A 12,817-nucleotide genomic window follows, 5' to 3' on the forward strand; every position below is an offset into this window, starting at 1 on the left:
CGCTTTCAACGGTAACTTTCGTGTATCTGTGACCCACATTATTTCAAGAAAGGAAAAATAAAAACAAGAATGATCAATTTATTACTGTCTCAATGAAGATAAGAAAAATATTATAAGATTTATGATACCTAGGCTTGCTGCTTTGCCATACGATTCACCGGACATAGCTCCGCCACGGAGAACAACAATGGTGTGTCATAAGCAGGGAAATGCAGCAGAAATGTATTTACACTGTTAAATATTTAGGAAAAAATAAAAACTATAGGATTTTGTTTTGTTAACAAATTTTGGGTGCAATGCTTTCTTGTCCTCAGCTCATTGTGCAACGTGTAAAAATGCAAGTTATTTTGTGTCTGTGTGGCCTGCAGTAACTAAACAGCAGAGACAATCGGCTACAGGAACTGCCGATTAGCAAAGACAAGTTTGCACCCTCCTGGTAACAAAACGGTACTGCAGAAATCTAGACATGCAGGTTCAATTTCTTTTCAGTTAAAGGGTAGTTTCTGTCTAATACACAGACTCTTGAATTAATTTGTGTGAGGTAAACCTCCATATAGTTCACAAGCAGACTTTGTAATGAAACGAGGTATCATCAGCATAAAAACAGTTTAGAATCAATGTACTCAGTGTAAAAAGTTTAGTGTCGTGTCATATAGTCTAGTCTAGTATAGCATAGCGTATTATAGTATAGTGTGGTGCATATATATTGTTATATAGCGAGGGGGCCAATTTCCTGCAATTAGAAAATGAAAAGACATGTTTACAAGTAATACAGTCAGACAAAATGTTGTTCTTTTTAGAGGCAACTGTGAGGTCTTGCTGATCTTTTGGACTGGTCCACTCCAACAGGTATTGGGTTGGAATAACTCAAACCCTGTGGGGTCCTGTACCTGGAAAACAAATGCTCCAGAATTCTCACCTCTCCTGTAAAAGGTCTGCTTTGGCTGTGTGTGCTGTGAGGATGGCTTCTGTAAAGAGAGACCATGAATGCATGTTATTTAAAGGAAACCGTCTCATATCTTCAGTGCTTGGTAATGGGTTTCTGTCCACAGTAACCTGCTCAGATTGTTCATCCATTACCAGAAACTGAAGGCACTGAATACTTTTTGTCCCTTGGTTCCTTGGAGCATCTACTACTAAATGAGATTGGGATGTCATTGAAAGGTCACACATTTTCCTTAAAATAAGTTTCTTTAGAGGGAACACTGTTAGTCCCTTAAAGCAGTGCCAGAAAAGGGTAAACACCCAGGGGATCAGGGACTCTGGCCTCATGGTCACCAATGTGAACATGAAACTCGACAGGCTGCAGGCCAGTTGCTTCAAGATGAGCCATGAAGCCGTCACGCAGGTCTAGAAAGTCATTTCCTGTAGATTTATCCTGCTCCTGTCTTCTGTCTCTGGCAGGAAAACCTTTAGGATGTTTCACAACCAATTCAGAAACCTGATTAACAGAGATGGGAACGACATATTTGTTTATCAGGGCTTGGTCCTCAGCTAGATCATTTGTTTTCCTGATAAATCCATCATCTCCTCCACAAACCTCAGGCTTAAGTGCATATGCATGCAGCACCACAGCCTTCACCTTGTCATAGTCCAGACTCTCAGTGGCTGGCAAGGACACCACTGCTTCCTGTGCCTTCCCAGTAAGGACTCTCCGCAGCAAAATTGGCCAGACAGTCTTAGGCCACTGCAACACCCTAGCAGCATTCTCAAACAGAGCAAAATACTCATTAATGGCCCTGTCACCTAGTGGAGGTACAGATTTAACACATTTGTCCACATCAAATGGTGTCACACAAAAGGAAGGAGGTGGTGCAACTGAGGTGGCTTGTTGCAGTTCGAGCTCATTTAGGCAGATTTGCCTGTGGTTTTCCTCCTTAATTTTTCTGAGCTCAAACTCATAACCAACTTCCTTCTTTTTGATTCTCAAAAGAAGCAGTTCAACCTCAAGCTCCTTAAGACGGAGAGACGTAGAAGCTTTGCTGTCCGGCAAACTCATCCTCCCAAACAAAATACCTCCAAAGGGAGCAACAAAATTTCGCTCAGATCAAAACAGCTGACCCTCAATCAACTGACAGGCAGGGGCTTTACAAAGGAGCAAGAGAGAGGAAAAAAACCAAAGCAGAAGATTACACAAAACCACAAACTGGTGTCTAAAGATGTGCGAATAACAAATTCACACAAACAAGCAAAAATGTCTCAAACGAAGTGTCAGCATGAGGCACAAAAAAGCACCCCAAAACTAAGTGCTAACACGAGTCACAAATGCGCATTCCAGCGCCAAAACCCTGGGCAGATGACAAAGACAATACAGGCTGTATAAAGACAGACCTCCAAATAAGTATTGCCAAAACAAAAACTGCCACTGGTCAAGCGGGATAAAGCTTTTAGGACGAGCCCCCAAATATGTTACGGCCCTGACAGGCAAACCTGTCGCAGTCTAGAGGAAAATCATGAAGGGGCCAAAACATATGGACGATGGACACCAAAGTTTAGGAACACAGTTTGTTAGATGGTAGAAATAACCTGTGTCCTGTAAAACAACAAGAAAGAATTACTGTGCTGGTCCCAACAAAAGACAAAACAAAGGGATTGGAGCCTTGGCCAAGCAGAAAATAATTCAGGGAGACAACTGACCCAGCCACGTTGACCGTCGGAGTCAGCAGCTCCCTGCTAAGGCTGCCTAACAAAATCTAAGTATTGAAAGTAAATAAACAAAACCCGCAAGTAAGGACTACCAAGGTCCAACCCCAAACTAACATAACAAAACCCAGCAGTATAAGACTGCTGAGGACCAAGAAGGAATCAAAATGGAAACAAACAAACCAACCAGCACAGCTCCAACACAAAAACAACTGCTCCTCAGCCTCCTGGGGGGTATTCCAGGAAGCAGGTTATGTAGCTCCCACGGTAAGTTTGAGGCTAAGGAAGTTGATAACCTCAGTTTTCGGTTCCAGAAATGGAGGTATGTTTCAGGGTGGGTCAAGTTGCCATAGCAACTCATGCTCTGAACATAACCTGGTCTGGAGCAGGTTTAGTTGAAGGTTAGTTTGTTTACAGAGAGGTGAAGCAGCATGGCATGTCCATCTGAAGATGATTTATTGGATGAAGAAGCTCAGATAATACTTTTTCCACTGTGAGAGGGTGATAAGATCACATATGGATGTTGGAAAATTAAACTTTTTTACTTTGATATAACTTAGTTATTTGCTTCAGTTAAGATAAATCAGTTTTTGTTAAATCAGTTTAAAAATAACACGTAGTTATCAGACAGTTATTTTACTTTCATTCAAATGAATTCAATTAAGTAGGTGTAACTTTGGTGCTGCTGTTGGATCGGCACTGCAAGGAATTGTGGGATACCATTCCCTTTGCCTGTCTGGACGGATTTTGGTTTAAGTGTGGGTTTTTGACCAAATGTGTTTAGTTGTAGCTGTTTTACTGTGTTTTGCCATGTTTTACCGAGTTATTTTGTCCTACTGTGGTTATGTCTCTGCACCATGAGTGAGAGTGAAGGAGAGGATGATGAGTTTATATAGCAATACAACCACTTCATACTGTAAAGACAATGAAGTAATATTCTTTAATGAATTTACGCGCAACGTTTATTTTTCCCCCGTCTTTTTATTGTTAAAAAAATGAGCATATCTGCCGGCTCATACTTAGACATATGAGAGATCAAGAAATATAATTAATTATTAAGGAAAAAATATTAATTGAATTCGATTAGTATGACAGTTAGATAAATACATAAATTTCAGTTGCATAAACAATTATTGAGTTTTATAGACGTAAGAAATTAGGTTGAATAAATTTAACTCAATTATTTGTTACCAATAGAAGTAATTCATTTAAGGTGGCAAAATTGGATAAGAGATTTTTTATATATATATATATATATATATATGCATCACAAGGAAAATGTAAATAAGATCAGAAACTCGTGCGTTTACTTTGTCTGTTCTTTTTCTACAAGCAGAAACTCTTTCTTTTGCTGATGCAGCCGTGTTACTATTTTGATGGACGTATAATCTTCATATGCCGTCATTCAAATCTCAGACTCCGTCTCACTGAGGTATCTTCTTTCTCTTTCGACTTTTCCCATCAGGTTTCGCCACAGCGAATCATTCTTTTCCACTTCAGTCTATCATGGACATCTTCTACCCTAACATTAGCCAACTTCATGTCCTCTGTTAAGACATCCATATATCTCCTCTTTGGCCGTCCTCTTGCCCTCCTGCCAGGCAGCTCCATCTCCAACATCCTTCCACCAATAAATCCACTGTCCCTCCTCTGAACATGTCCAAACCATCTCAGTCTGGCTTCTCTGACTTTGTCGCTAACACAGGCAACATGAGCCGTCCCTCTGATGTACTCGTTCCTTATCCTGTCTAACCTGGTCACTCCTAAGGAGAACCTCAACATCTTCATCTCCGCTACCTCCATATCAGCCTTTTGTCTCTGTCTCACTGCTACCGTCTCTAACCCATAGAGCAGAGCTGGTCTCACCACTGTCTTGTACACCTTTCCTTTGAGTCTTGCTGACACTCTTCTGTCACACAACACTCCTGACACTTTCCTCCACCCGCTCCAACCTGCCTGCACTCGCCTCTTCACCTCTTTTCCACACCCCCCATCACACTGAACTGTTCACCCCAAGTACTTAAACTCCTGCACCTTCTTCACCTCAGCCCCCTGTAACCTAACGCTTCTACCTTGATCCCTGTCGTTCAGACACATGTATTCTGTCTTACTACGACTGACCTTCATGCCTCTTCTTTCCAGAGCAAACCTCCACCTCTCTAGCTGTTCCTCCACCTGCTCTCTACTCTCACTGCAAATTACGATGTCATCTGCAAACATCATTGTCCAGGCAGATTCCTGTCTTACCTCGTCTGTCAGCCTGTCCATCAGCATAGCAAACAAAAAGGGACTCAAAGCTGATCCTTGGTGTAGTCCCACCTCCACCTTGAACTCCTCTGTCTGACCTACAGCACATCTCACCACCGTCATACTTCTCTCATACATGTCCTGAACTACTCTGACATACTTCTCTGCCACTCCAGACGACCTCATACAGTACCACAGCTCCTCCCTCGGCACCCTGTCATACGCCTTCTCTAAATCTACGAACACACAATGCAGCTCCTTCTGACCATCTCTGTACTTTTCCATCAACATTCTCAAAGCAAAAATGGCATCACTGAGGTAGACGTTCTCTTTTTTTCTCCACGCGTTTCCATGGTGACTCTGTAAATCGGCGATCCATTGAGAATGTCTTTATGTACTTGACATGCACCCGCATTAACCCAGGGTTACCAAGTCGAGCGTAATTACGCCAACTCATATCCGGTCTGTTGGAACCGACATACCCCGAGTATGCAAGTTCAGGCGGATTTCAGCCAGAGTTCAGGCTTAAAGTCAGGCTAGTTTAAACATGCTTCCTGGAATACCCCTCTGCTCTGCTCTCTCTGCATGCCTCTCTTGGTTGTGGCCTCCTATGACTTAAACACCTGGCAGGTGCTGATCAAGATCATTGGCTTCACCTGCCAGGTGAGCAGAATGAAAGGGGATGCAGCAAAGCAGAAGCAGCTATCAGGTGCAGCTCAGGCGGACACAATGGTGGAGTCAGGGAGTGGCAGAATCAGAGTCTTTAATATAAGTTAAGGAGGCCATCCAAAAGAGGAATGAATCAGGAACAAATTACGCTATGAACTCTGGAGAGATTAAGGCTGGAATGCTCACAGGGAAAGAAAGACAATCTGGCACTGGCTTGAGAAAAGAGCACTGCTTATATAGGGAAGACAATGAGGCACAGGTGGAGCACATTAAGGAGGAAGCAGATCACACAGCAGGAACTGGACATGAAGACAAAAAAGACAGGCCTTCAAAATAAAACAGGAAGTGACAGCCAGAGGGCTAACTAATCCTGACAGTACCCCCCCTCCCACGGCCGACCCCGTGCGGCCCAGACCTGTGAGAGGTGTGGAAATGGACCGGGGGTCCATGATATGGCGGGAGGGAACCCAGGACCGTTCCTCAGGCCCGTAGCCCTCCCAGTCCACCAAATACTGGCAACCTCGGCCCGACGCCGTACCGCCAGCAGGCGGCGGACAGTATATACAGGGCCTCCATCAAGTATCCGAGGGGGGCGGAGGTGGTGCAGAGGGTGGAACCAGGGGGCTTTCCTTTACCGGTTTGATGCGGCTAACATGGAAGGTGGGATGAATCCGAGAAGACCTGGGTAAGCGGAGTCTGACAGCAGAGCGATTAAATATTTTCGATACTGGAAATGGTCCAATAAATCTCGGAGCCAGCTTACGACACTGCAATTTCAGCGGGAGGTCCCGGGATGAAAGCCACACTTTCTGCCCAGGCGAGTAAACCGGAGCCGGACGACGGCGGCGGTCTGCAGACTTTTTGTATGAGTGTGACGATTTCAACAGGGCTGCCCTCGCTCTGATCCACATGCCTTTACAACGACGCACCATAGCTGCCGCTGAAGGAACTGCAACCTCCTTTTCCAAGCTCTGAAACAGAGGAGGTTGGTAACCAAAAACCACCTGAAAGGGCGTCAGGCCTGTGGAGGCAGAGGGTAACGTGTTGTGGGCGTATTCCACCCAGGGAAGAGATCTGGACCAGGACGAGGGATTCTGCCCAGACAAGCATCGCAGTCCCGTTTCCAGATCCTGATTCACTCGCTCTGTCTGGCCATTGCTTTGGGGGTGGTAACCTGAGGTCAGGTTCGGCTCAGCACCTATCAGGACACAAAACGCCCTCCAGAATTGGGCAACAAATTGTGGGCCCCGGTCAGACAGAATGCTCTGAGGAAATCCAAATTCTTTAAACAGATGGGTGGTGAGGAGTTCAGCAGTCTGTTTGGCAGTTGGAAGTTTGGGCAGGGCAAAAAATTTGGTCATTTTGGAGAATCTGTCAACCACTGTAAGAACCACAGTGTTACCTTGAGATTGCGGTAATCCGGTGACAAAATCCACAGAGATCTCTGACCAGGGACGCTGAGGAATAGGCAGGGGTTGAAGGAGTCCAGCTGGAGGGGCATTTGAGGATTTCTGTTGGGCACAGACAGAACATGCAGACACAAACTCGGACACATCTTTTTTCATATCTGGCCACCAGAACCTCTCTGTTACACGAAACAAGGTCCGTTTCACCCCTGGGTGACACGATAACAGGGAGGAGTGCCCCCACTGTAGTACTTCACTTCTCAACTCCGGAGGAACAAACAGCCGATTAGGGGGCAATGCTGCAGGACTGGCGATGGATCTGTTAGCAGACCTTACTTTGGATTCAATGCTCCATGTGAATGCTCCCAGAACTCTTTCAGGAGCCAAGATGACGGACTCCTCCGCAGGCAGGTCAGCAGAGGAATACATCCGCGACAGAGAATCCGGTTTTATGTTTTTGCATCCAGGTCTGTATGAAAGTATATAGTTAAATATGGAGAAAAAGAAAGCCCACCTTGCTTGCCGGGGATTCAGACGTTTAGCTGTCCTTATGAATTCCAAATTCTTGTGATCGGTCCAGATAAGAACCGGATGGACTGCGCCCTCTCGCCAGTGCCTCCATTCTTCCAGTGCGACTTTGACTGCCAAGAGTTCGCGGTCCCCCACAGCATAGTTCCTTTCTGCAGAAGACAGCTTGCGAGAAAGGAAAGCACAAGGGTGAATTTTTCCGTCCTCACCCGACCTCTGGGAGAGGACAGCTCCAACACCAATATTGGAGGCATCCACTTCCACGATGAACTGTTTAGCTGGGTCCGGCAAGGTGAGGACGGGAGCTGTAGTGAAGGATGACTTTAAACGTTGGAAGGCGGCGTCAGCCGATGCAGACCACTGGAAAGTAGTTTAAGAGGTTAGCGCATGAAGGGGAGCAGCCACCGAGCTAAAACCCTTGATGAACTTCCTATAGAAGTTTGCAAAGCCCAAGGACCGTTGGAGATCTTTCCTGGTGGTAGGGATGGGCCACTTCAGCACACTATCCACCTTGGATGGGTCCATGGCCAGAGACCCCTGAGAAATGATGTAACCCAAGAAACTGACCTGGTCCTTATGGAACTCACACTTCTCCGCCTTCACATAGAGGTTGTTGTCAAGTAGTCGTGTGAGGACTTCTCTTACTGTGGAGACGTGTTCGTCCAGGCTGGGGGAAAAAACCAAGATGTCGTCCAGATACACAAAAACCTTTTTATTTAACAGATCCTGGAGAACATCATTCACTAGAGATTGAAATACGGCGGGGGCATTTGTGAGGCCAAAAGGCATGACCAGGTACTCATAATGTCCGATGGGGGTGTTGAAGGCCGTCTTCCACTCATCCCCCTCCCGTATTCTGATCAGGTGATAGGCATTCCGTAGGTCAAGTTTTGTGAATATTTTAGCACCCTGCAGAATGTCAAAGGCAGAGGAGACAAGGGGAAGAGGGTACCTGTTTTTGATGGTTATGTCATTTAGTTGAGTGTAATCTAGACAAGGTCTCAGGGTCTTGTCCTTTTTCTCAACAAAAAAGAATCCTGCACCAGCAGGGAAAGAGGACGGCCGGATCAGCCCCGCCCGTAGCGAGGTCTTGATGTATTCTTCCATGGCAAGACGCTCAGGGATTGACAGGGAGAAAAGCCTGCCTTTAGGAATGGGTGCCCCTGGGAGGAGGTCAATGGCGCAATCACCGTCTCTGTGGGGAGGTAAGGAGGTGGCATAACATTTATTAAACACATCCTTTAAGTCATGGTAGCACCGAGGAACACCTTCCAGGTCTGGAGTGTCATCGGGATTTAGGTTAGGGGACACAGGAAAACAGTCATTAAAGCAGCTTTTCCCCCAGGACTTTACAGTTCCCATGGACCAGTCTATGTGGGGGTTGTGCCTGAGAAGCCACGGGAACCCTAATATCAGAGGATGAGCTGCTGAGCGAAACAGGTGAAAGGTTATCAGCTCTGAATGTCCGTCAGGAAATGAAAGAGTCACGGGAGGGGTCTTGTGCGTGATGTAGCAAAGCAATCTGCCGTCCAGTGCAGTGGCTGTGAGAGGTACTGACATCTCAACTTCCTTTATGTGTAGTTTGGAAGCTAGCTCATAGCTCATCAAGTTGGTGTCTGCTCCAGAATCTAGCAGCACACCCTGAGCGGATGTGGAGGTGTCTGTGGTGAGCGTGACCTGCGTTAGTTGTCTGGGTACAGAGATCCTGGACTGGGTTGCACTCACCATGACGGAGGAGGTGTTGGTGGAAGCAGCTCCCCTGATAGGGCAGTTGGCGATCAGGTGTCCCAGCTGAGCACAGTAGAGGCAGCGACCCTCGCTGAAACGCCGTTGGCGTTCTGCTGGAGTTAGGCGGGTGTGACCCACTTGCATGGGTTCAACAGCATCAGGAGGCGGAACAGCCCCTGAGCATGATGGTTGGAGTTCAGGGGCGTAAGGCAAACTTGGAGGTCTGGAGAGACTGGCAGATAATCTCCCACGTTGACGCTCTTGTAAACGTTGATCTATTCTGGACGCCAGCGAAACCAGAGCATCCAGCTCTGGGGGGAGGTCGAGAGGAGCGAGATGGTCCTTTAAACGCTCCGACAATCCGGTGTAGAAGGCATCCACTAGCGCCGGCTGGTTCCATCCACTATCAGCAGATAGAGTTCTGAACTCAATGGCATAATCCATTACTGATCTTCTACCTTGTTTTATGTTCACAAGAGCTTTGGCAGCCTCTCTTCCAGGGACAGCTGAATGGAAAATCTGTCTGAAAGTCTCTAGGAATAAAGGCAGCGAGTTGCACACAGCGCTGCGCCGGCTCCATTCCGATGTGGCCCACGCCTTGGCTCGTCCAGACAGGTAGGATACGATGTAGGCGATTTTGGCTCTGTCCGAAGGAAAAGCGTGGGACTGGAACTCAAAATGGAGCTCACACTGCGTGAGAAAAGAGCGACAGTCTCCTGAGTCCCCGGAAAAGCGCTCTGGACTGGATAGTCTGACAGGGCGGGGCTCGGAAGGTCCGGGGGGCGTAGTATCTGTCTCAGCGGGAGCAGAGGGAGTCACAGAGGAAGAACATTCCGAAACGTTCCGATTCTGGAGCGCCGTGGTTACGTCAGAGAGCTGCGTTGAGAGTGATGACATGGCAGTTGCAAAATCATGGCGAAGCTGTGCGAGCTGTTGGTCCTGCTGGGTTATTCTCTGACCTTGTGTTCCAAGCGCTGCGAGGAGACGTTCTGACTCCGATGTATCCATGTTATGGCCAGATTGTACTATCAGGTGCAGCTCAGGCGGACACAATGGTGGAGTCAGGGAGTGGCAGAATCAGAGTCTTTAATATAAGTTCAGGAGGCCATCCAAAAGAGGAATTAATCAGGAACAAATTACGCTATGAACTCTGGAGAGATTAAGGCTGGATTGCTCACAGGGAAAGAAAGACAATCTGGCACTGGCTTGAGAAAAGAGCACTGCTTATATAGGGAAGACAATGAGGCACAGGTGGAGCACATTAAGGAGGAAGCAGATCACACAGCAGGAACTGGAAATGAAGACAAAAAAGACAGGCCTTCAAAATAAAACAGGAAGTGACAGCCAGAGGGCTAACTAATCCTGACAGCAGCAAGACATAACACTATTAATGACTGATAAGAAACACCAGTTTCATGTGTTTGATTTTTATTGCCTCAAAAAAACAGGACAATAATAAAGATAGCCCCAAATGACAAAAAACAACCATGTAAATTACTGTGGGCCAGCTCTAATGCGCATTTGATATGATTTCATGGGCCAATTATAATTCCGATTTAGCTGTAGCTGAGAGAATCCATCCATCCATCCATCCATCCATCCATCCATCCATCCATCCATCCATCCATCCATCCATCCATCCATCTTCTTCCTCTCATCCGGGAGAGGGTCGCGGGGAAGCTGTCTAAAAAAAGATGCGCAGACTTCCTTCTCCAGACATTCCTGGGCCAGCTGAGAGATGTTGTCTCTCCAGCGTGTCCTGGGTCTTCTCCGGGGCCTCCGCCCAGTATCTGGTTATTTTTCAAAATGAAAGATTTTTTAGGATAAAAGATTGTCGAAACTTAAAAGAAAAGAAAAGAAAAAAAAAACAGGCATAATTATCTATTTGTTCTGCGGCCCAGTGCCAATTGATCCACGGACCGGTAGCGACCCGCAGCCCGGTGGTTAGAGACCACTGCTTTAGAGGATCACATTCCCAGAAACCAACAGTGCCAGGAAAGAAGTGGAGGCTGGATGCAGCTCCCAGCATTGCGTGTGTGTGTGTGTGTGTGTGTAGATGTTGGGTATGTTCACTTGAATATTTTAGTTGGTACTAGGGCTGCACGATATGAGGAAAACTTGCGATATGCGATATAAATGATCAATATGGCGATAACGATATAATTTGCGGTATATAAACAAATAGAAAAATAACCAAAAACATCATTCCCATTTCATTGCAACAGTTTGAAAATTATACTCCAAATGACCCTCATTGACATAGGTGACAATCGTCTAACATAATAGGCCTCCATCTGATTGGTAAACAATGGGAAGGCGTCCATCTGATTGGTCAAAGCACAAAGGGATTTATTTAATGCGTTAAATGCTTCAAGCTGCCATAAGATTGTTTTAACACATTTTGGGTTTATGATTTATTGCGATATTCACCGTCTTTCGCGATATGCATATTGCAGAGCTGGATATTGCGATAACGATAAATTTGCGGTATATTGTGCAGGCCTAGTTGGTACTTACCCCTTAAGTACAATGAAACTGGACTGTAAAAGAAAGTCAGCCCTATTTCCACTCAACTACATGGTACTTTCAGTAGTAAATGCTGGGTATCTTCACGTATTACCTTCCCGTACAGTGTTTATACACACTTGGTCTTCTGACCTCACCAATGAGACAATGCTAACTTGTTTGTAAGCCTGAAGTAACTGCATTGTAAAAACATAATCTAGTCTGATTACTTCTTGCAAACATGTGGCAAATTGAAAGAGAAACAAGACAGCAGTGAAAACAACAATCTTTAATATGATACACTTCTGCAGCATACAAAGTTTCATCACAACGAAATTTTGCAAGTTTGAAAAACAAAGACACAACCCGTCATCTGATAGATGTTTTCAAAGCAGCTAAAGAACCATGAAGAAAAACAGGAACAAGACATTTGCCAACAGGAAGCTTCTCTTTTATTACAAAACTGACAAGAAAGAAAAGTAGGAGCAAAAAAAAAGCTGCCGTGTTTGATGGAAATTTAGCCCAGGTGTTCATTTCAGATACAGAAGATGAGGACTTTTATGGATTTGGGATGCTGATTGATGACTGAAAAAATATAAAATAAATCATAACCAACTCAGTTTTGCTCCCGCTGCCTTTTTTAAACACATACTAGCATGCATGTTTTACCGTTATGTGTTAACGTGCCCGCGCCTTAAAACCCGGTGCCCCTTTTGTATGTGTTAAATACAGAAAAAGCCCCCATAACTAAAACTGCACCCTATAATCCAGTGCGCCCTATGGATATGAAAATACTGTACTGTGGCTCTTTGCCTAATTTCATATTAAGTTTTTTTTTGGGATCTTAAACCACACTCAAATCCATCAGAGGGTAATAAAAACAATTAATAAATAATAATTAGTTCATGTGTGTGTCTGAATTCATGGGTGTCTGATCTCCAGGGTAGCCGCTGGGTTAACTCTGGCTAAGCTGTTTGATGTGTGTATTTCCTTGAAATAAACAGAAGAACAATCCTTTTTTTTCTGTCTAACTTGTCTTATACTTTGGTCCGGGTGAATACTCGATTCTTATTGGCTGCTGGGTGTACATT

General features: G+C 45.4%; 1 protein-coding gene across 1 annotated transcript in view; it reads left to right on the forward strand.

The window, feature by feature from the left end:
• LOC105354809 (uncharacterized) overlaps nucleotides 1–12,817 on the forward strand; it is a 48,941-nt gene that overhangs the window by 24,194 nt on the left and 11,930 nt on the right. The window lies entirely within an intron of this gene.

The sequence above is a fragment of the Oryzias latipes genome, chromosome 9, assembly GCF_053564925.1.
Source record: "Oryzias latipes strain Hd-rR chromosome 9, Olatipes_Hd-rR_3.1".
Taxonomy (NCBI): domain Eukaryota; kingdom Metazoa; phylum Chordata; class Actinopteri; order Beloniformes; family Adrianichthyidae; genus Oryzias; species Oryzias latipes.